A 21,721-nucleotide genomic window follows, 5' to 3' on the forward strand; every position below is an offset into this window, starting at 1 on the left:
ATACACTGTTTGCTAGATTGATATTGGAATTGTGCGCATGGCAGTGGTACTGCCCTATGAGTCCATGCATATTTGTGCCTTTAAATTGTGAATACTGTCATTTTTTGTATTGATTAATATACAGGACTCCTTATGCAGTGCTTATAGAGCCCCTATGCCCCTCTGTAATCCTCTTTTTCATGTATTTCTCACTTCATACCCATTGATCCCTCTTTTATACTTTTGTAGAGTTTTCTGTTTTAAATACATCTAAATAAAATATATATCTTTTAATTCATTCTTTTGCACTGAATTGTACTTTTTGGGGTGCACCATTTCTCCTATAGGTTTATATTCTTATTATCAGAGGCAGGACTGCAATGATCGATAGCCTCTCCTATACACAGCTGATAATACAGGACCCAGCAATCACAATAGCCGATGTCACTCCTGACCCTGCGAGTCTTAAAAAGCCCTAGTGGCCAGTGTGAAAATATCAAGATTTCTGATTTTTATTTGTAATAATGATTGTGATATGGAAAAAAATCTTGCAAAAAAAAAAAAATATATAATATATAATATATATATATATATATATATATATATATATATATATATATATATATATATATATATATATATATATATATATATGCAACACAAAAACCTGATTTAAGCAATAGATCATTTTATGATGGTAGCTTCCCTTTAAAGAAGTTGCTTACATTTATAAGCAGGGAGTGAAACACGAGAAGTAAAAGCTTTGATGAATCTGGACCAGAATTTTGATGTAGAAAGCTTTGAAAAGTCGCAAACTTTTTGTGAAATACAGATTTGTGTAAAACTTTAGTAACTTTTCGAAGCTTTTATGCCATTTTGCCCAATTCTGATAAAATGGGAAGAGCTGGGAATGGATAGGAGCGTGGTGGGGGCATGATGCTACAGCTCCTCTAATTTATGACGAGCTGTGGCATTCCTTATGCCAGAAATCTTACTCCAGTCACTAATTGGAGTAAGATTTGTAGTGCAGCTCATGGAGGCGCACGCCACTCATCAGACATTCTGGATTTATTAAGATGTGTGCAACCCTTAATGAATCAGGAGCATCTGACTCCACCATGCCCCCTCATCAAGACCAACGTTAAAATCGCCAGTTTTGATGAATCAGGGCCTCTGCTGCAGAAAGAGAGGTCCATGAAACCTTATGGTTTTATGTCCAATTCTGGTCCTATTTGCAAACCAAACTCACTCATTTGAGTAAATGGGTCTGTGAAAAAAAATGAACAGCGAACAGATCTACTTACCACATACAGTCAGGGCCGCCATCAGGGTATAACTGACCTTACTGCTGTATGGGGCCCGGTGAGCAGAGGGGGCCCGGACCCAGTCAGGGCCCCTCCTCATGTGCTTCTGCTCACCAGGCCCCAGGATGTAACAAGGAGCAGTGCGCCGGGGCGCCGCACACCTTGTCGCTGGGAGCTTTCCCGGAGCTCCGCGGCTGTCAAAGTACCTGAACGGCTGTGAAGCTCCATCTCCCTCCGCCTTTTCTGGACTTCTGGTCAGGTGATGGCGCGTACCCGATGACATCATCACATATGAGCCATCATGTACGCGTGCCACTGGCCGTTGCCACGTCAGAAAAAGCTGAGCTGCGCCTGCAGGGGATCGTAAGTGAGGTAAGTATGATCCCCCTTTTTTTCTTTATAAACTGGATTGAATGGGTGAGGGAGGGAAACTACAAATGATGAAGGAGGAGGGGGCGGGGGACAGCAAATGATAAAGTGAGAGGGGGTGGGGGGCTGCAAATGATGAAGTGAGAGGGGGGTCTGCAAATGATCAAGTGAGGGGGAATGCAAATGGTGGAGTGAGGGGAGGGGGAGACTGCAAATGATGGAGTGAGGTGAGGGGGGGCTGCAAATGATGAAAGGGGAGGCAGAGTGCAAATGAAGTGAAGGGGGACTGTAAATGATGAAGTGAGAGGGGGGCTCCAAATAATGACGTGGGAGAGGGCGGGGGACTGCAAATGATGAAGTGAGGGGGGAGGGCGACAGGGGACTGCAAATGATGGTGAGGGGTGACTGCAAATAATGGTGAGAGGGGGGACTGCAAATGATGAAATGAGGGGGACAGGGAACTGAAAATGATGAAGTGAGGTTGGGGAATGGGGAACAGCAATTAAATTGAAGGTGGGGGTCTGGAGAGCAAATTAATTGAATGTGGGGGTGGTGAAAACAAATGATGACTTGGGGCTGGGGGAGAGCAAATAATGATGAACTTTGAGGGTGGAGGGATTAAATGATGATGTATTGAGACTGGCGGATGGGGGGCAGTAAATGTTGAAGAATTGAGGGTGGAGGAGACCAAATGATGAATCGGGGGTGGAGGAGAGTAAATAATGTATTGAATGTGGGGGAGAGCAGTTGATAATGAATAGAGGGTGGGAGTGGGAGAGGGGACATGACATAACAATGAATTGGGGCGGAGGGGGACATGTAAATCTAATGAATCAGGGGAGCGGGAGGCAGGGCCGGCTCCAGCTGTTTCTGGGCCCCAGGCGAAAGAGTCTCAGTGGGCCCCTTTAACACATACCACGATTCATGATGCACAGAAACCGCAGAGAAATATATATATAGTGCAATGCAAATGACGCGCCCCCTGGGCCATGTTTGGGGAATACCCGGAGCCGGATCTGTTGGGGGTGGTAGTCCTCGTGGCGGTGACCCGGTCCGTGCCCAGGGTGTCAAACTAAGTGGCGGAATTAGTAGGAGATGTTATAGTGTTCGACTACGCCACCCGTTGAATGCGGTTATGAAACCGCCGCTGCAGGGCAGACCGCTGAGGCCGGTGGTACGGTTGTGCAGCGTGGATAGTATAACCCCCAACGGGAGGGGTATGGCCTCAGGGCAGCGGACGTGGATGATGGGGATAGTGGAATTGCTCGCAGGCACCAGGAACCACTCAGAGACGGTGCGGTGTAGTTCAGGGTCTTTACTGGTGACAAAGATAGACCCTCCCGGGAGTACTGGCTAGCGGTCGGGGTCTGGTCAGTCCGTGAGCAGACAGGATCTCCCCTGGCCAGGCGGAGTTGTAGGCCTCCCCAACTAACTGTACTCTTCTTGGCTACCTTGCTAGAAGCGGGTAAAAGTAGCCCACGTCCCTGAGTGTACCGTGTGGTGCTCACCCGTATGGCCGGTGACTCGGGGCCTTCTGGTAGCCTCCGCTCCAGGACGGCGGTGCTGGTCCCTTGCGTGTGACCGTGCCTTCGGGTTTCTTGGCCAGAGGACCTGAAATCCCCTGCCGGTCGGTTTCTGCTGCTGGGTATGGAACAGTCCCCACAGCCTCGGACTCCGTGTCCGGTGAGATCTCTCCAGTCCGGACGAGCTCTACAGCTTCCAGTCCCGGACTCCTTTTATCACTGCTCCCACAGAGCTCCTGTTCTTATTTTCCCTGTAACTGATCCACACCAGACCAGACTGTGTCTCTGTCTCTGTCTGTGTTCTTCTTTTCTAACCCCACCTCAGCCCCAGTTTATATAGGGGAAGTTCTTCCCCTCCCAGGACTGGGCAGGAGGTGTGGCATGCTTAGGATTCCTGACCAGGAGACCTCCCACCTGCTCACAGACGTAATATTGCTATTACTGTGGTAACCAGACCCCTGGGGTTCCACATTTCCCCCTAGTAAAATTTAGTACTCCGGGACTAAACATATTTTTTTTTTTTTTTTTAAACATAACAGGGTATAAACAGGAACAATACAATAAGGAAAAACATGTTAAAGTGGTCACGGCGTGTCCGCAACCGGGTGCAATTTTTGAAACAAAAAGGGTGTCCATTTCACCAAAGAACAGGGAGCCGTAACCAGGTAGGGGTCTGTTCTGCCCCGAGTCTTTAGCAGTCTTTAGTCCGTTCCTGGGTTACGCTCCAAACATATATACAATAGAGTTATAGTAAATCCACAAAAGATACCTATAAAATAACTGGAGAAAACATAATTATTTACAAGCAACAGTAAACAGGTAAATACCAATAAAACAGTTTGAACACTTTAGATCCTCCAACGTACGGGCAACTGGCCTCTAGTGGCTCTAGTGGACCTACGGAGCTCACTAACTGGTCCTGCACTACAGGGTGTAGGAGCTGTTAAAGGTAAGCTGGGCAGCTGTCTACGGACTCTTTGGCTCACTAGGGGCACGGCAGGCTCACTATAAGCAGAGGGTCGATTCTCCTGGTCTGCTTGTGTGGGGTCTTCTGCCTCCTGGACCGGCTGCTCTTCCAGCTCTACCTGTTTTTCCGTAGGCACTTGGGATGCTGGCTGGAGGAAGGTGAGGACGGGTACCACAACAGCGCCATTTACTTGTGTCCAAGACCGAGGGAAGTCTCCGAGTACAGTACTGACCATCTCTTCCCTTTCCTCTGCGGGTCGAGGGTTTTCTTGATCTTCTTCAGGGTTTCGTAGCTGCTCGGGACACTTCTTCAGGTGATCTCGGGAGACAATGGCTGTGGTTTCTCCTCCATCCTTACTGATTGTGCAGACTTTCGGGTTTTCATGGCTTGAGGGCAGTACGGTGTACGGGTCCTTCTCCCACTGGTCGTCCAACTTGTGGAGCCGTCTTTTCCTCTTCAAGACCTGCTCTCCAGGTACCAGGGGAACAGCGGGAGCATACTGATTGTAAGTCTTCTCCTGTCTTTCTCTTGCTTGACGGAGACTTCGCTCAACGCTCTCCTGTACTTTCCGGTACTGCTGCTGCCTCTCTGTGTCCCAGTCTGCTTCTGGTGAAGTGTCCTCGGGTGTCAGGACTCCCATATCCAGATCAACAGGCAGCTTACCAGGTCTTGCTCTCATTAGGTAAGCCGGGGTACAGTTGGTAGAACCTACAGGGATGTGGTTGTATAGGTCCACCAGATCAGGCAGTTTCTCAGGCCACAGACTGCGTTCTTCCAGGGGCAATGTTTTCAGAAGGTCTATCACCACCTGGTTCATCTTCTCGCAAAGTCCATTGGTTTGCGGATGATAGGGTGTTGTTCTTATCTTCCGGCAGCCATACAGAGTGCAGAACTCCTGGAAGACTTCCGCTTCAAAGGCAGGTCCTTGGTCCGTCAGCACCTGCTCTGGGTATCCGTGTGGACGACAGAAGTGCTGCTGGAAGGCTCTAGCTGCTGTTTGAGCCGTTAAGTCCTTGACGGGGACTACAACCAAGAACCGGGAGTAGTGATCCACGATGGTTAACGCATAGACGTAGCCACTTCTGCTGGGGGTCAGTTTTACATGGTCCAAGGCTACCAGTTCCAACGGCTGCCTGGTGACGATGGACTGCAGGGGAGTCTTCTGGCTGGCACGGTCCTTCCTTCTTAGGTTGCATGGGCCACAGTCTCTGCACCACCTCTCGATGGTTCCTCTCATGCCTACCCAGTGGAACCGCCCGCGCAGCAGGAACTCCAGCTTCTTCCATCCGAAGTGCCCAGCTCCGTCGTGGTATGCCTCCAGTACCATAGCCGCGTCTCTTCTTGGCACCACTACTTGCCAGATCAGTTCATGCGTCCGGGAGTTAACCATTCTGCGGCACAACTTCCCCTTGTAAAGGAACAGTCGACTCTTCTCAGCCCACAGTTGCTTGGTCTCCTCCGGAGCGTCTGGGTCAAGACAGGCATCTGGCTGAGTCAGCATCTCCTTCACCCGTCGGACGGCGGGGTCACTGTCTTGCGTTTCCGCCCAGTTGTAATGAGGTAAGGGGTTGAACGTAGTGGATTGCTTACCCCTTACACGGTGGGAATACTGGGTAGTCCCATGACGGTGGAACGCGGGGAGTTCAACTTCTTCCAGTTTCTCTGGATCTTCCCCTACGTCCGGTAGGTTTGGCATTCTGGATAAGGCATCCGCGTTGGTATTGGAGCGTCCTGCCCGGTATTTAATCGTGAACTCATAGTTGGTCAGGCGGGCCATCCATCTCTGCTCCAGGGCACCGAGTCTTGCAGTGTCCAGGTGTGTCAACGGGTTGTTATCCGTGTACACGGTGAACCGGGAAGAGGCGAGGTAGTGCTTAAAGCGTTCGGTGACTGCCCACACCACTGCCAGGAACTCTAGCTTGAATGAGCTGTAATTCTCAGGGTTTCTTTCGGTGGGTCGCAGTTTTCGGCTGGCGTAAGCAATTACCCGTTCTCTCCCCTGCTGGATCTGGGACAGTACGGCTCCTAGCCCGATGTTACTTGCGTCTGTGTAGAGGATAAAGGGCTGGCTGTAATCCGGGTATGCCAGGATTTCATCCCCCGTGAGGGCCATCTTCAGCTGGCGGAAGGACTCTTCTTCCAGCTCCTCCCATCTGAAGGGCGGCTTCTGGTTCTTGGCCTTCCTGGACTGGCCTATCAGGAGGTCCTGCATAGGAGCTGCCTTTTTGGTGAAACCGGGAATGAATCTTCGGTAGTAGCCTACCAACCCGAGGAACTGCCGCACTTCCTTTACGCTGGAGGGTCTTGGCCATTCCTTAATCGCGGTGATCTTATCAGGGTCGGGAGCCACTCCGTCAGCACTCACCACGTGTCCCAGGTACTGCACTTTTGGTTTTAGCAGGTGACACTTCGATGGTTTCACCTTCAGACCGTAGTTTGCCAGGGCTTCAAACACTTCCGCCAGGTGTTTCAGGTGGTCCTCGTAGGTTTTGGAACAAACTATAACATCGTCCAGGTACAGCAGGACCGTCTCAAAGTTCCGGTGTCCCAGACAGCATTCCATCAATCGTTGGAAGGTTCCTGGTGCGTTGCAGAGTCCGAACGGCATGCAGGTAAACTCGCTAAGTCCCATCGGGGTGGTGAATGCGGTCTTCTCCCGGTCCGCCTCTGCTACAGGAACCTGCCAGTACCCGCTAATGAGATCCAAAGTGGAGAAGAAGTTAGCAGATTTTAAAGCAGCCAAAGACTCCTCTATCCTTGGTAAGGGGTACGCATCTTTGTGTGTGATACGGTTGATTTTCCGGTAATCTACACACATTCTCATAGTGTTGTCTTTCTTTTTAACCAAGACTAGTGGAGCTGCCCAGGGGCTACAGCTATCCCTGATTACCCCAGCCTCCTTCATGTCTCTAAGCATCCCCTTGGCGTGTTGGTAGTGTGCAGGGGGTACGGGTCGGTATCTCTCCTTTATGGGAGGATGGTCTCCCGTGGGGATGTGGTGTTCTACCCCCTTTACTCGCCCGAAGTCTAGCGGGTGTTTACTAAACACTCTCTCGTACTCTCGAACCACCCGATAGACTCCCTGTTTCTGGTGTGAGGGAGTGGAGTCAGTACCCAAATGCAGTTGCTGACACCAGTCCTCCATTTGTTGCTTAGAGCCGTTACCTTCCTCTGGATGAGATGGAGGCAAGGGTTCTACAGACTGTACAGAATTTTGGTTGATGGTATACAATTTGGCTAGCGTAGCATACCGGGGCAGGTACACTTCCCTCTTCCCGATATTTATTATGCGAACGGGCACCCTCCCATGGCGTACATCAACCACCCCCCGTGCCGTCAAAATGGTGGGCCTACTATCTGAGTAGACTGGTTCTACCATTGCCTGGTAATCTCTACCTCTCAGACCAATAGCTGCCCGGCACCAAATCATCATTTCACTTTTCGGGGGCATGGCAATAGGGAAAGGGTCACACATTCTCACGCTACCAATCTCACCACCGGAGAGTTCCACCTGTTGCCGTCGCATCAGTGCCCGGATCTCTTTTTGGAGCACTCGCTGCTGGCCGGAGCTGGCGTTCTTGGCAACCTGCTGTAAAATGAGAATCACCTCTGCAAGACAATTTTCAATCACATTAGTTCCTAGAGTTATCTTTGGGTGACTCTCGCGCTTGTCAATGTCTACAATGATCAGTCCCTGTGCTGCCAGTTCGACTCTACCGATTTTAATGGTCATCTCTTTAAATCCGATCTGTGGCACGGGCTGACCATTGCTGGCGATGATACTCAAGTCGTCGTCTGGGTAGCGGGTTATATCCGAGTCATTCCAGTACTGCTTGAAGAGCACGTACGGGATGGTGGTGACCTGTGACCCGGTGTCAAGTAGGGCACTCATAGGAATGCCATCCAGTACTACAGGCAAGACTGGACGTCCTCCCACGTATTTGTCACGCCAGTTCGATGGGCCTGGTGATCTTATTCCTAGGGGTTGGCCCTCTACCCCAGGTTGTGCCAGTTTAAAGGACAGTACCTTGCCATATGTCCGGGTTGATTGCAGCGGCGGCAGATGGGTTGTCCGTCCTCATTGTATCGGTCGCTGGGTCTTCCTCTGGCCGGTGGGGTCCTCCTTGGTCGGCGCCACGGGATATCCTCCGGTCCGGATGCCAGCTGGATCTTCCCTGGAGTAGAAACCTGTAAAGACTGCACAGTTCGGGTTAGCGCGGCAACGCTTTTAGTTAGCTCTTGGACCTGATGGTGCAGGTCTGTAGCCGGGTCATTGTTTAAAGCCTGCGCATCAGCTCCCACAGGCCCTGCCGACAAGGGCGCCGTCTCCTGGTGGTAAACGGTAGCAGGGCGTTTGTGGGTCACAGCGCCACCTGGTGCCGGTTCTCGGAGCACCCGGATGGCTCTGTCCTTGAACTGTGCAAAGTCCAGATGAGGGTCCTGTAAGGCCATGGCTCACAACTGGGTTCGGTGGGCATTACAATGTAGACCCTCTATAAATTGTTCAGTCAACAGTTTGTCTTCGTTTCCCACGCCGTCAGGGTCGGCCTGCTTAATGGCTCTCAGGGCCTCTTGTAGGTTTAGCGCATAGTCCCTTATATTCTCATGTGCTCGCTGCTTGCACCCGTAGAATCTAAGCTTGATCTCGGCTGAGGTACGGGTATCAAGGGTGTCCTTCAGCCGGGCTAGTATCTCTGCGACAGTCCTCCTTCTCCCAAGTGGCCAGGACTTTACCTCCCTTTGGGCTGCCCCTGTTAATTGAGCCACCAGGATGCTCACTTTTTGCTCTTCTGTGAGGGGGTACACCTGGAAGAGGCTATCCAGCCTTTCTCTGAAGTCATTTAGGGTATGTGACTCCCCTGAGTACTGGGGTAGCCAGGCTGCCCCCGGGATGTAGGGCATGGTGAAAGGCATGACCGCAGCAGCGGTGGTGCTGGCGGTGACTGTGGCAGTGAAGCTCTCCTCCGTATCCGACATCCTCCTCCCCCCTAGTGGACCGTGGCCTACCTTGCGATGATCCTCTTCCGTAGGCCGCGGCTCCGCAGTGGATCGTCAGGGTTGAGGACCTTCCGTCGCGCTCCGGTGACGTCGGCGTCTGCTGGGCTCCTTCCAGGACCTTACGCAACGTCCGGACGTGAGGCGGGGCTTCAGTTCTCGCGCACTTTCGGAGTCCACGCCCCTCTTCTTCCCGCGCGGCGTCCTCAAGATGGCGTCCAATGGCGGGAAAACTCCATGGATGGCGGGAAGAAGGCAGAAGATGGCGTCGGATGGCGGGAAAACTCCACGGATGGCGGGAAGAAGGCAGAAGATGGCGTCGGATGGCGGGAATCTTCACCACAGGTAAGTTTAACAGTCTTTTTCAGGCACGCAGTACCCGGTGGTTGCGGGCACGGGATCCTGCCGACTACGCCAAAAGTTGACGCGCCCCCTGGGCCATGTTTGGGGAATACCCGGAGCCGGATCTGTTGGGGGTGGTAGTCCTCGTGGCGGTGACCCGGTCCGTGCCCAGGGTGTCAAACTAAGTGGCGGAATTAGTAGGAGATGTTATAGTGTTCGACTACGCCACCCGTTGAATGCGGTTATGAAACCGCCGCTGCAGGGCAGACCGCTGAGGCCGGTGGTACGGTTGTGCAGCGTGGATAGTATAACCCCCAACGGGAGGGGTATGGCCTCAGGGCAGCGGACGTGGATGATGGGGATAGTGGAATTGCTCGCAGGCACCAGGAACCACTCAGAGACGGTGCGGTGTAGTTCAGGGTCTTTACTGGTGACAAAGATAGACCCTCCCGGGAGTACTGGCTAGCGGTCGGGGTCTGGTCAGTCCGTGAGCAGACAGGATCTCCCCTGGCCAGGCGGAGTTGTAGGCCTCCCCAACTAACTGTACTCTTCTTGGCTACCTTGCTAGAAGCGGGTAAAAGTAGCCCACGTCCCTGAGTGTACCGTGTGGTGCTCACCCGTATGGCCGGTGACTCGGGGCCTTCTGGTAGCCTCCGCTCCAGGACGGCGGTGCTGGTCCCTTGCGTGTGACCGTGCCTTCGGGTTTCTTGGCCAGAGGACCTGAAATCCCCTGCCGGTCGGTTTCTGCTGCTGGGTATGGAACAGTCCCCACAGCCTCGGACTCCGTGTCCGGTGAGATCTCTCCAGTCCGGACGAGCTCTACAGCTTCCAGTCCCGGACTCCTTTTATCACTGCTCCCACAGAGCTCCTGTTCTTATTTTCCCTGTAACTGATCCACACCAGACCAGACTGTGTCTCTGTCTCTGTCTGTGTTCTTCTTTTCTAACCCCACCTCAGCCCCAGTTTATATAGGGGAAGTTCTTCCCCTCCCAGGACTGGGCAGGAGGTGTGGCATGCTTAGGATTCCTGACCAGGAGACCTCCCACCTGCTCACAGACGTAATATTGCTATTACTGTGGTAACCAGACCCCTGGGGTTCCACACAAAGATTTCACTTCTTACATTACATGAGTGATATCTGTTGTACATTCTACAATAGCCCAGAAACCAGCGACTCACTCCACACAGTATACTGGCCCCCATAAAATGCTCCATACAGAATACTGGCCCCCATAAAATGCTCCATACAGAATACTGGCCCCCATATAACGCTCCATACAGAATACTGGCTCCCATAAAACGCTCTGTACAGGATACTGGTCCCCTTATAACGCTCCATACAGGATACTGGCCCCCATATAATGCTCCATGCAGGCTGTTCCCCCCACATAATGCCCTATGTAGGCTGTTCCCCCCCTTATAATGCCCCATGCAGGATGTCACCCCCCATATAATGCCCCATGCAGGATGTCACACCCATATAATGCCTAATGCAGGATGCCACTCCCCCCCATATAATGCCCCATGCAGGATATCACTTCTCCCCCCATATAATGCCCCATGCAGGATGTCACCCCTCATATAATGCCCCATGCAGGATGTCACTTCTCCCCCCCCATATAATGCCCCATACAGGATGTCCCTTTCCCTCCCATATAATGCCCCATGCAGGATGTTCCTTTCCCCCATATAATGCCCCATGCAGGATGTCACCCCTCATATAATACCCCATGCAGGATGTCACTTCTCCCCCCCATATAATGGCCCATGAAGGATGTCCCTCCGCCCTATATAATGCCCCATGAAGGATGTCCCTTCCCCCCATATAATGCCCTATGCAGGATGTCACCCCTCATATAATGCCCCATGCAGAATGTCACTTCTTCCCCCATATAATGCCCCATGCAGGATGTCCCTCCCCCCTATATAATTCCCCATGCAGGATGTCCCTCCCCCCCATATAATGTCCCATGCAGGATGTCACCCCTCATATAATGCCCCTTGCAGGATGTCACTACTCCCCCCATATAATGCCCCATACAGGATGTCCCTTCCCCCCCATATAATGCCCCATGCAGGATGTCACCCCTCATATAATGCCCCATGCAGGATGTCACTTCTCCCCCCCATATAATGCCCCATGCAGGATGTCCCTCCCCCCATATAATGCCCCATGCAGGATGTCCCTTTCCCCACCATATAATGTCCCATGCAGGATGTCCCCCCCCCCATATAATGTCCCATGCAGGATATCACCCCCTCTCTTTAAAATGCCCCACGCAGGATGTCACCCCTCCTCTTTATAATTCCCCATGCAGGATGTAACCCCCCATATAATGCCTCATGCAGGATGTCACCCCCCATATAATGCCCCTTGCCTCCATACATTAAAAAAAAAAAAATCAAATACTCACCTCACTTCTCCTCACCTGCTGCCGCTGCTCAGGTCCGGACTCCAGCGTCGCCCGCATCTTCCCGCTCTGCGCTCCCTGTGATGGCTCAGGGGAGGTCGCGGTGGAAAGACGTCACCGGACCCTCTGACCTGAGATGTCACAGGGAGAGCACAGCAGTAAGGCAGCGGATCTGCAGAGGCACGGGGAGAGGTAAGTATCCAGCTGCCGAGGCTCTGAGGAAGCGGGGGAGAAGGGCGGGCGCTGGCACCGCTCTCCTCTGCCCATAGCCTGGCGGGGTGCCCGACTGCGAGTGGGCCCCCCGCCTGCTCAGGACCCCGGCACTTGCCCGGGTGCGCCGGGTGCTGACGCCGGCCCTGGCGGGAGGTACAGAGTGGGGGGGCGTTGAGGATGCAGTGACTGGTAATGAATTGGAGGAAAGAGTACAGGTGCTAATTAATTTATATATTTATTAGGTAGGGAAAGTGGCTATTTATAGTTAGTGGGGGCGCAGTGGTGGATTACAATTTATATTTGGAATGGTCGGTTGTATAATAACTAATTATATATTAATGGTGGGTGCACGTCTGTATTAAGCTACGTGGTGTAGAAGTTGGGGAATTTGACCTGGAAGCGGTGCTCTAGATAACTGTGTGTTATTTTATGCAGAGAAGAGTCCTGGCTGGAAAAAGTGATGGCTGTCTGCACTGGATGAAAAGCGAAGATGAATATCTTCAAATTAGAAACGTCACCGGTGAGTCAGTGTGTTACCTGTACACTGACACTATACACTATATACTATGTACAGAGCTCCTGTGTATAATGTCACTGGTGATCCCTGTATTACGTTTACACTGACACTATATACAGAGCTTGCGTGTATATGTTAGAACTCTCCTGTTAGTGTTTTTCTAGTTTGCTGGTCACATGACCATTTTTGCCTATTTAATCCGGCTCCGCCCTCCTGGCCTTGCTGGACTTCATTGTATTTACTACTCTTGAGCTAGCTTGGTGCTCTGTTACCGTTCTCTGTTAGTTGTGCTAGGTCTTCGGACCTCTATGTTCTTTGTTGTGTGTTTGTCTTTGACTGCTACAATTTCTGCTAGGAGATGTCCAACTTTATCCCAGTCCCTAGTTCTTGTAGGGATTCCTCCCTTGCATCTATAGGTCTTCGTACAGACTAGCCGAGGACTTTAGCGGGTCTGATAGCAGGATCAGGTTCCCCGTTACACCGTAGGGATCCAGTTTAGTTCTATTGTAGGGACAGATCTCCTGTCTTTCCTTAGTGCTTGTAGCAGATCATAACAGTAAGTCCAGCCCAAAATTCTCTAAGGAAAGACCTCCAGTTTCCATCATGGTCTCGGTTCAAGATTTGGCTCAACGCTTGCAGGGACTCTCTCTGGAGGTGGCCGAGCTCCAACAACACGTGAGTAGCTGTTCTGGAGCACATTTGGTAGAGCCAAAGGTACGTCTGCCTGATCTATTTTTTGGTGAACAACAAGATTTTTTTTCTTTTAAAAATGCTTATTTATTGTATTTTCGTTTAAGACCCGGATCCTCTGGTGATGAATCACAGCGCATAGGGTTCATAATGTCACTTTTGCACAAGGATCCTCAGGGATGGGCTTTTTCTCTCCAACCTAGTGATCCGTGCTTTAGATCAGTGGATAGTTTTTTTTCTGCTTTGGGTTTGTTGTACGATGATCCTGATCGTGTCTCATCTGCTGAGTCTGAATTGAGACGTTTGAGGCAGGGATCAGGTAATGTGGAAAAGTATTGTTCTCACTTCCGTCGGTGGTCTGCCCAGGTGGGGTGGAACGATTCAGCTTTGAAAATTTTGTTTCTTGCGGGGCTAGGTGAAAGGGTTAAAGATTTGCTGATTGCTTATCCCACACCTGGAAACTTGCAGGAGGCAATGCAATTAGCTATACGGGTGGACAGGAGACTGCGTGCAAGGGTTAATGAGAGCAAATCCTCTGCTATGTCAGCTCCGAGTCTTGAGAGGGTCTGTGCTGACAAAGGAGAGCCGATGGAGATTGGGGCGATGACACCCCGCTCTCAGGAAAAAGACCGCAGGCTTTCTGAAGGTTTGTGCTTCTATTGCGGAAATTCTGGTCATTTTATTAAGAACTGTGTGCTTCGTATGAACAAAGAAAAAAAATGGTCAGTTATGCACGTATAGCCTGTTAAATACAAAGGGAGTATTCCTATCTGCTACTACCGCTGCTCAGGAGGAATTAATTGAATTTCGGGTATTTGTGGATTGTGGTTCTACTCTGAATGTGATTGATGGGGGATTCTTGGAAAAACTTACATTAAAACCTAAACCTTTGTCATCCCCTATTGCTGTGGTTTCTGTTGATGGCTCTCCCTTGAAGAGTGTTACTCACAAGGTCTGTGAGTTTCCCCTCACTATTAATGGTGTTCATCAAGAGAATTTGGATTTGGTTGTATTGAATAATTTGCCTTCTCCAGTAATATTGGGGTTGCCCTGGTTAAAATTGCATAATCCTGTACTGGATTGGTCTACCAATGAAATTAAGTCCTGGAGCCCTAAATGTTATGACAAGTGTTGTAACGGACGTATTGCTGCGGTGGAAAAAGGGGAATTACCTGTACCTATTCAGGATTTTTGGAGAGTTTTTTTCTGAGGAGGAGTCACAAATTTTGCCTCCCCATAGAGACTATGATTGTACCATTGAATTTGTCCCTGGAGCGACTCTTCCTAAAAGTCATTTATTTAATCTTAGTATTCCTGAGAGAAAGGCTTTGGAGGAATACATACAGACAAGCTTGGCCGCCGGTCACATTAGGCCTTCCAAGTCTCCTGTGGCTGTTGGATTTTTTTTGTTAAAAAAAAAGATGGCGGTTTACGTCCTTGTCTGGACTTTCGTGAGATTAATAAATTACTGTACGCAATCCTTACCCACTGCCATTGATTCCTGATTTGTTTAACCAGTTAGTGGGGGCCAAGTGGTTCTCTAAAATTGATCTCCGGGGGGCATACAATTTGTTGCGCATGAAGGAGGGTGATGAATGGAAGACTGCTTTTAACACTCCTGTGGGTCATTTTGAGAATCTGGTTATGCCTTTTGGTCTTACCAATGCTCCAGCATTTTTTCAGAATCTTATTAATGACATCCTTAGACCTTTGATCGGCAAAAATGTGGTTGTGTATTTGGATGACATTCTGATTTATTCGCCTGATCTGGAGTCTCATTGGCGGAGCGTACGTGAGGTTTTACAGTTATTAATGGACAATTCGCTTTTTGCTAAGCTAGAGAAATGTGAGTTCGCTGTACAGAGAATTAGTTTTTTGGGTTACATTATCTCCAGTGAAGGTTTTGAGATGGACCCGGTTAAAGTTCAAGCTGTGCAGGAATGGCCTAGGCCTATTGGTTTGAAATAGATACAGAGGTTTTTGGGTTTCGCCAATTATTACAGAAAATTCATAAAAAAAATTTCTATTATTGTCAAACCGCTGACCGATCTCACTAGGAAATGTGCTAATGCGGTTCAGTGGACTTCTGAGGCCATTGAAGCTTTTGTGTTTCTAAAGGAGAGGTTCACCTCTGCTCCCATCCTTATGCAGCCTGATGTGACTAAGCCGTTTTTGTTGAGGTTGACGCTTCTTCTGTGGGGGTTGGTGCGGTGTTGTCTCAGGAAAGCAAGGATGGAGTACATCCCTGTACCTTTTTTTCAAAAAAAATTTCTGAGACTGAACTTAATTACGATATTGGTAATCGGGAATTGCTGGCTATTAAACTTGCATTTGAACACTGGCATCATCTCTTGGAAGGTGCTGAATTTCCCATTCAGGTTTTCACTGATCATAAAAATCTGATCTATCTTGATGCTGCCAAGCGCTTGAATGCCCGTCAGGCTAGGTGGGCACTTTTTTTCTCGCGGTTTAATTTTTCCGTTACTTACATCCCGGGTACCAAGAATGTTAAAGCGGATGCTTTGTCTCGCAGCTTTTCTCCCATGGTCAGTGCTGAGGAGGAGGAGAACATTTTACAAGAAGGTGTTGTGATTGCTGCTTTGGACTCCGTTTTGGAGGATGAGATTCTTAAAGCTCAGGAGAATGCCCCATCTAACACTCCCCATGGGAGGTTGTTTGTGCCTAGGACCTTTAGGAGAGATTTGTTTGTTGAGTGTCATGAGTCTCGGTTGGCAGGTCATCCAGGAATTTCTGAGACCAAGAGACTTGTGGCTCGCAGTTTTTGGTGGCCTGGATGGCAGAAGGAAGTCATTAAGTGGGTGCGTCAATGTACTGTGTGTGCTAGATCTAAGTCTTCGCATGCTCCTGCTGCGGGGTTGCTTTGCCCTCTGGAGGTTCCTAGTGCACCTTGGACACATCTGGCTATGGACTTTATTACTGACCTTCCCCCCTCTGAAGGTTTCACGGTCATCTGGGTGGTCGTGGACCGTTTTAGCAAGATGTGTCACTTGGTTCCCTTCATCAAACTGCCTTGCGCTAAGACACTCGCTAAGGCCTTTGTCAAGGAAATTGTCAGACTACATGGCGTTCCTACTGACATTGTTTCTGATAGGGGACCTCAGTTCGTGGCTCGTTTTTGGCGTGCCTTTTGTGACAGGTTGGGAGTTCATTTGTCGTTTTCATCCGGATATCATCCTGAGTCTAATGGCCAGACAGAAAGAAAAAACCAGGATGTTGAGCAGTTCTTGCGTTGCTTTGTGGCAGACAATCAAGAGGGGTGGTCTGAGTTTCTGCCACTTGCTGAATTTGCTCTTAACAACCATACATCCTCTTCTGCTGGGTGTTCGCCTTTTTTTTGTTGTACTGGGAGACATCCGTCTTTTGGGTCATTCTCCAAAATGGTATCGGCTGTGCCGGAGGAGGAGAGTTTTTCCGGTGATTTGGAGAGAGTTTGGACGGATGTGCGTGATAATCTTCAGGAGGCTAACAAAAAATATAAGAGGTACTTTGATAGGAAACGGCAAGAGGTTTCGTTTGCTATTGGTGACATGGTTTGGTTGTCCTCTAAGAATCTGCGATTGAGGATTCCTTCGAAAAAATTGGGTCCCAAGTTTGTAGGGCCCTTTAAGGTGCTTCAGATAGTTAACCAATCTGCTGTTAGGTTGGAGGTTCCTACCTCCTGGAAGATTAATCCGGTGTTTCACGTTTCTCTGTTGAAAAAAGCTGATGTGTCGGATGGTGACGCCTCTGCCACTGTTCCTCCGGTGGTGGAGGACGGGGAATATGAAATTTCCCGCATCCTAAATTCTAGACGGTATAGAGGGAGTTTGCAGTATCTCGTCGCTTGGAAGGGTTTCGGACCCGAGGATAACTCATGGGTGAGGGCGGATGATGTTTCTGCTTCCAGACTTGTCAGAGCGTTTCACAGGTTTCCTGATAAGCCCGGTCCTAGGGGATCCAGAGGATCCTCTTAGAAGAGGGGGTACTGTTAGAACTCTCCTGTTAGGTTTTTTCTAGTTTGCTGGTCACATGACCATTTTTGCCTATTTAATCCGGCTCCGCCCTCCTGGCCTTGCTGGACTGCATTGTATTTAATACTCTTGAGCTAGCTTGGTGCTCTGTTACTGTTCTCTGTTAGTTGTGCTAGGTCTTCGGACCTCTATGTTCTTTGTTGTGTGTTTGTCTTTGACTGCTACAATTTCTGCTAGGAGGTGTCCAACTTTATCCCAGTCCCTAGTTCTTGTAGGGATTCCTCCCTTGCATCTATAGGTCTTCGTACAGACTAGCCGAGGACTTTAGCGGGTCTGATCGCAGGATCAGGTTCCCCGTTACACCGTAGGGATCCAGTTTAGTTCTATTGTAGGGACAGATCTCCTGTCTTTCCGTAGTGCTTGTAGCAGATCATAACAGTATAATGTCACTGGTGATCACTGTATTACCTGTACACTGACACTATATGCAGAGCTCCTGTATATAATGTCACTGGTGATCTCTTTATTACCTGTACACTATACACTATATACACAGCTACTGTGTATAATATCAATGGTGTTCACTGCATTACCCGTACACTAACACTATATACAGAGCACCTGTGTATGTCACCGGTGACCACTGTATTACCTGTACACTGACACTATATACATAGTTCCTGTGTATAATGTCACTGGTGATAATTGTATTACCTGTACACTATACACTATATACAGAGCTCCTGTGTATAATGTCACTGATGATCAATATATTACCGGTACACTGACACTATATACAGAACTCCTGTGTATAATGGCAGTTAGTATTGTGTTTTTTTTTTCATTAATGATCAGTATTGTAATATTCTGTAACTATGTGGTGGTAATATGTGGCCTGGTCATGGTGTAGCGGTATTTGTCCCTTGTATGTGGTATTATTTGGTCACTATGTGGTGGTAATATGTGGTCCTTCCATGGTGTGATGGTATTTGTCCCTTGTATGTGAGATTATTGGTCATTTAAAAAAAATGTAAGTGGCACATTCCCTTAGAGAAGAAATATATATATATATATATATATATATATATATATATATATATATATATATATATATATACCTAAAAAGAGTATTGGGTATTTTAAGAAATGCTTAATAGGCTAGAGTGGAGTAGGACCCTGACAGAAGATTCTAAATTGTCGTGGTGGCGGCTTAAAAAATCTTTTGGCCAAAACAAAAGCTGCAGGCTATGTAAGTGATCTAATGTTCGATGGGAACTATTAATGTGTGATCAGTGAAGACATGGTGCAGAAGTGGAGTTTTTCCAAGAGATGGGACTTTGGAGGCAGAGCTGGGGTGGAGCCTGGGTGGAGTCTCAAGGCTCATGAGGCCCTGAAATTCCTGGTGGCAGCCCTGCATACAATAGTGTTCAAAAACATGAATTAAGCACAAAATCTTTATACTAGTTTTTATTTCCATGCATTGGGAACATTATACACTTTTTTTCTAATTCAAAACATGAAGAGAAATGTATATAATTTTTAACTACTTTACAGAAATTAACAAAAAATGAACATTGGGCTGTTCTAAAAAATAGCAGTGTCTGCATTTGTCTTTACAAACTCACAATATGTACTCTCTTTTTTTTAGGATTTAGCATTCCTGCCAATCACTAACTGAATATTTAGTTGTGTGAGGAGCTGTCCTTGTTCTAAGACTGTTGGACCAATGGAAGTAGAGCGGAGTCCGCGGCTCTAAGAGATGCAGACTTTTTCCAGCACGGAGCACCGGTTCCGTCAATATTATTATTATGTTTTATTAGTGGTTTACTTGTTTTGTTTTATAGAGTTCTGCTTGCTGGTTAGTGTGTACACTAATTTCGTGATTTGTTTGCTCATCATTTCAGTTCCAGGAATCAATGCTTCCATTCAATGACCATACCTCAGGAGCCTTAATCCATTGTTCTCTGAGAGGAACCATCACCACTTACAGCTTAAAGCAAATGTCTAAGAGGGAGGAGGCTGATCCCAGGGAGGGAGAAAAGAAAAGCCACATGTTTAGTCAGGGAGTTGGTGAAATGACATTGAAGGAATAGGATCGAGACTGAAGACTTGGAAGGATGGATGAATGCATGGCATATGGAGTGTTGGAGATCAGTTACCGACTGGACTGGATAAACATGCTGCAGTTGTGGGATCTGTTGTTTGAATTTTTAAACTTTCTTAAATATCATTTTAAGTGTCGTCTGGAGGATTGGGGACTGTGACTACAGACTATACTAGCGCAAAGGCAGTGGAACTACCGTCCCGGGAAGGAGATCTTGTGGACTGAGACAATTGTATTTTGAACATTAACCTGGAAATGCTGTGTTACTATGGATGTTAGGAATAAAATATTGTTGCATCGTTAACCTGCCTGGGTGATTGTTAAAACCCACAATCTCAAATCTTTACAAGTTGTGGCAAGCGGTGGGATCACCTACCTCTGGACAGCATACCAGGGAAAGTTACTGAGAGGTGACTTGGCAGAAGAGATGGCAGACTCAGTCTACAGGAGGCTCAAGAAGCAGCAACTGAGAACCCTTTGCTCTGAGAGAGAACTAGAGTGATTGCTGGAGAACAACCGGGCGACCCTAATGCAACGCTTGGACGACTGGGACCGTGAACAACCACATAAGGAGGTCAGTTCAGATGTGAATGAGGGACAACAGCCCAGGGTTGTCATCCAGATGACGCAGGATCAACCGACCAAGTTGAGGCGGGTGCTGTTCGCGTTAGGAGAGTGGGCCACGAAGATAGTGCGGGTGGAAGTATTAAGCAAATATTTGGCTGTGCATGTAGCAGTACCCCCATCGCAGAGGACAGTGGATAACAGGAGAGAGGAGCCCGCATCTTTGAGGTACCGGGATATACCACAATTCAATAAGGACACCTCGGATATTGATGAACAGCTCTGGTTATTTGAAAACCTCTGCCTGCTGCATAGGTGTCAGTCAGTGATTGGCCCAGATTTTTGCGCGTTGGCCTGACCAGAAAAGCAAGAGAAGCTTTAATAACTTGTCTTCTGGAGATCAGAGATGTTGCTATACCATTCGCAGCGTATTACTCAAGAGGTATGCCTTTACGCCTGATAACTACCAGAGGAAGTTTCCGGAGACTGACAAGCTCGCTGCACACACGCATCGGTTGTTTGCTAACACACTACGTATGGCATGCACTTGGTGGATAGAATGACTAAGGGCTCGGGAAGCAGAACATGTCTTGGATATATTCATGCTGGAACAATTTGTGTCCAAGCTTCCAGGTGACTTAAAAGAATGGGTGGCGGATAGAAAACCACTCAGCCTGGATGAGGCTGCAAGATTGGCTGATGATTGATGTGCTAATCAACCATGTCTGTGTGGAAGTACAGCCCCAGCGAGTCGGGAACAGGAGCTTAAAGGGTGTGAAGACACGGGGTCTTCCGTGGGCGTAATACTACTCAGACAACACAGGGTGAGGGTAAAACAGTGTGGCAATACTTTATTGAACCACAAAACGGACAATAAACACATAGAACAGTCCCAGCAAATACCCAAGATGGTACAACATAACACAGTCCTCACCCTTCCGCTGGCCTGCCTGGGATAGAACAGCTGTGACTTTGGGACTTCGAGGGCCAACTACCTCAACCAGTGGCCCCCTGCTTCAGGCAGGCCCCCACAGAGAGAAGGTAGTGGCAAGCTTAGGAAGCTAGCAGTCTATCTAGGTACAAGGCCAGCAGACCCGAGGGTCCCACCCGGGCCTCTCCGAGAGTTTCCATGGGGCCAGATGACCAGCTAGTCCCAATCTGGCTTCTCCGAATGTCTCCATGGGTTCCAGGTGACCGGAGGGTTCCACCTGGCAACCCCAAATAACATATCCATGGGACTAGGTGACTTCATCGTCCCAGCCTGGTCTCCCCAAATGTACCCATGGGCTCACTGATGGTTAATGGAGCAGATTTATATCTTTCCAGTCAGGGCCATATACCCTTAGTCCGGAATCATGTTGAATCCAAATCTGTGTCTCTCTGGATCGAGCCATGCTACAAGCTGATGGTCTCAGAGAGTCTGAACCTTGACTCTCCCTGTAAAGTCTCTTTCCAATTTCTGTTTCAAGTCTCTTTGCAGCAGGATAGAAAAACCCTTTCTATATTTACATATAAAGGTCATCAGTCACAGGTTGGGGTTAGAGAGGGCATTACTCACAGGGCTCAGGCTCATTGTTTGTGCATTTAATCAATTTACATTGATTACATTGAGAAACTGCTATTAGGACAAATAGACAAAGTAGCAAAACATAATGAGGTGATTGTAATGGGGGACTTCAACTACCCGGATATTGACTGGGAAACAGAAACCTGTAGATCGCAGAAAGGAAAAAGGTTCTTGACAAATATTAAGGATAATTATCTCTCCCAAC

At 48.7% G+C, this 21,721-nt stretch overlaps 1 long non-coding RNA gene across 1 annotated transcript; it reads left to right on the forward strand.

Annotated features, from left to right (window-relative positions):
- The first annotated feature begins 1,416 nt into the window (after positions 1-1,416).
- LOC141264372 (uncharacterized) lies at positions 1,417-20,124 on the forward strand. Its single transcript, XR_012319912.1, has 3 exons — positions 1,417-1,655; positions 12,539-12,623; positions 18,930-20,124. It is a non-coding gene; the product is annotated as an uncharacterized lncRNA (long non-coding RNA).
- Positions 20,125-21,721: the final 1,597 nt, after the last annotated feature.

The sequence above is a fragment of the Phyllobates terribilis genome, unplaced genomic scaffold (assembly GCF_046119375.1).
Source record: "Phyllobates terribilis strain yellow unplaced genomic scaffold, ASM4611937v1 Scaffold_4__5_contigs__length_816908805, whole genome shotgun sequence".
NCBI classification, from domain to species: domain Eukaryota; kingdom Metazoa; phylum Chordata; class Amphibia; order Anura; family Dendrobatidae; genus Phyllobates; species Phyllobates terribilis.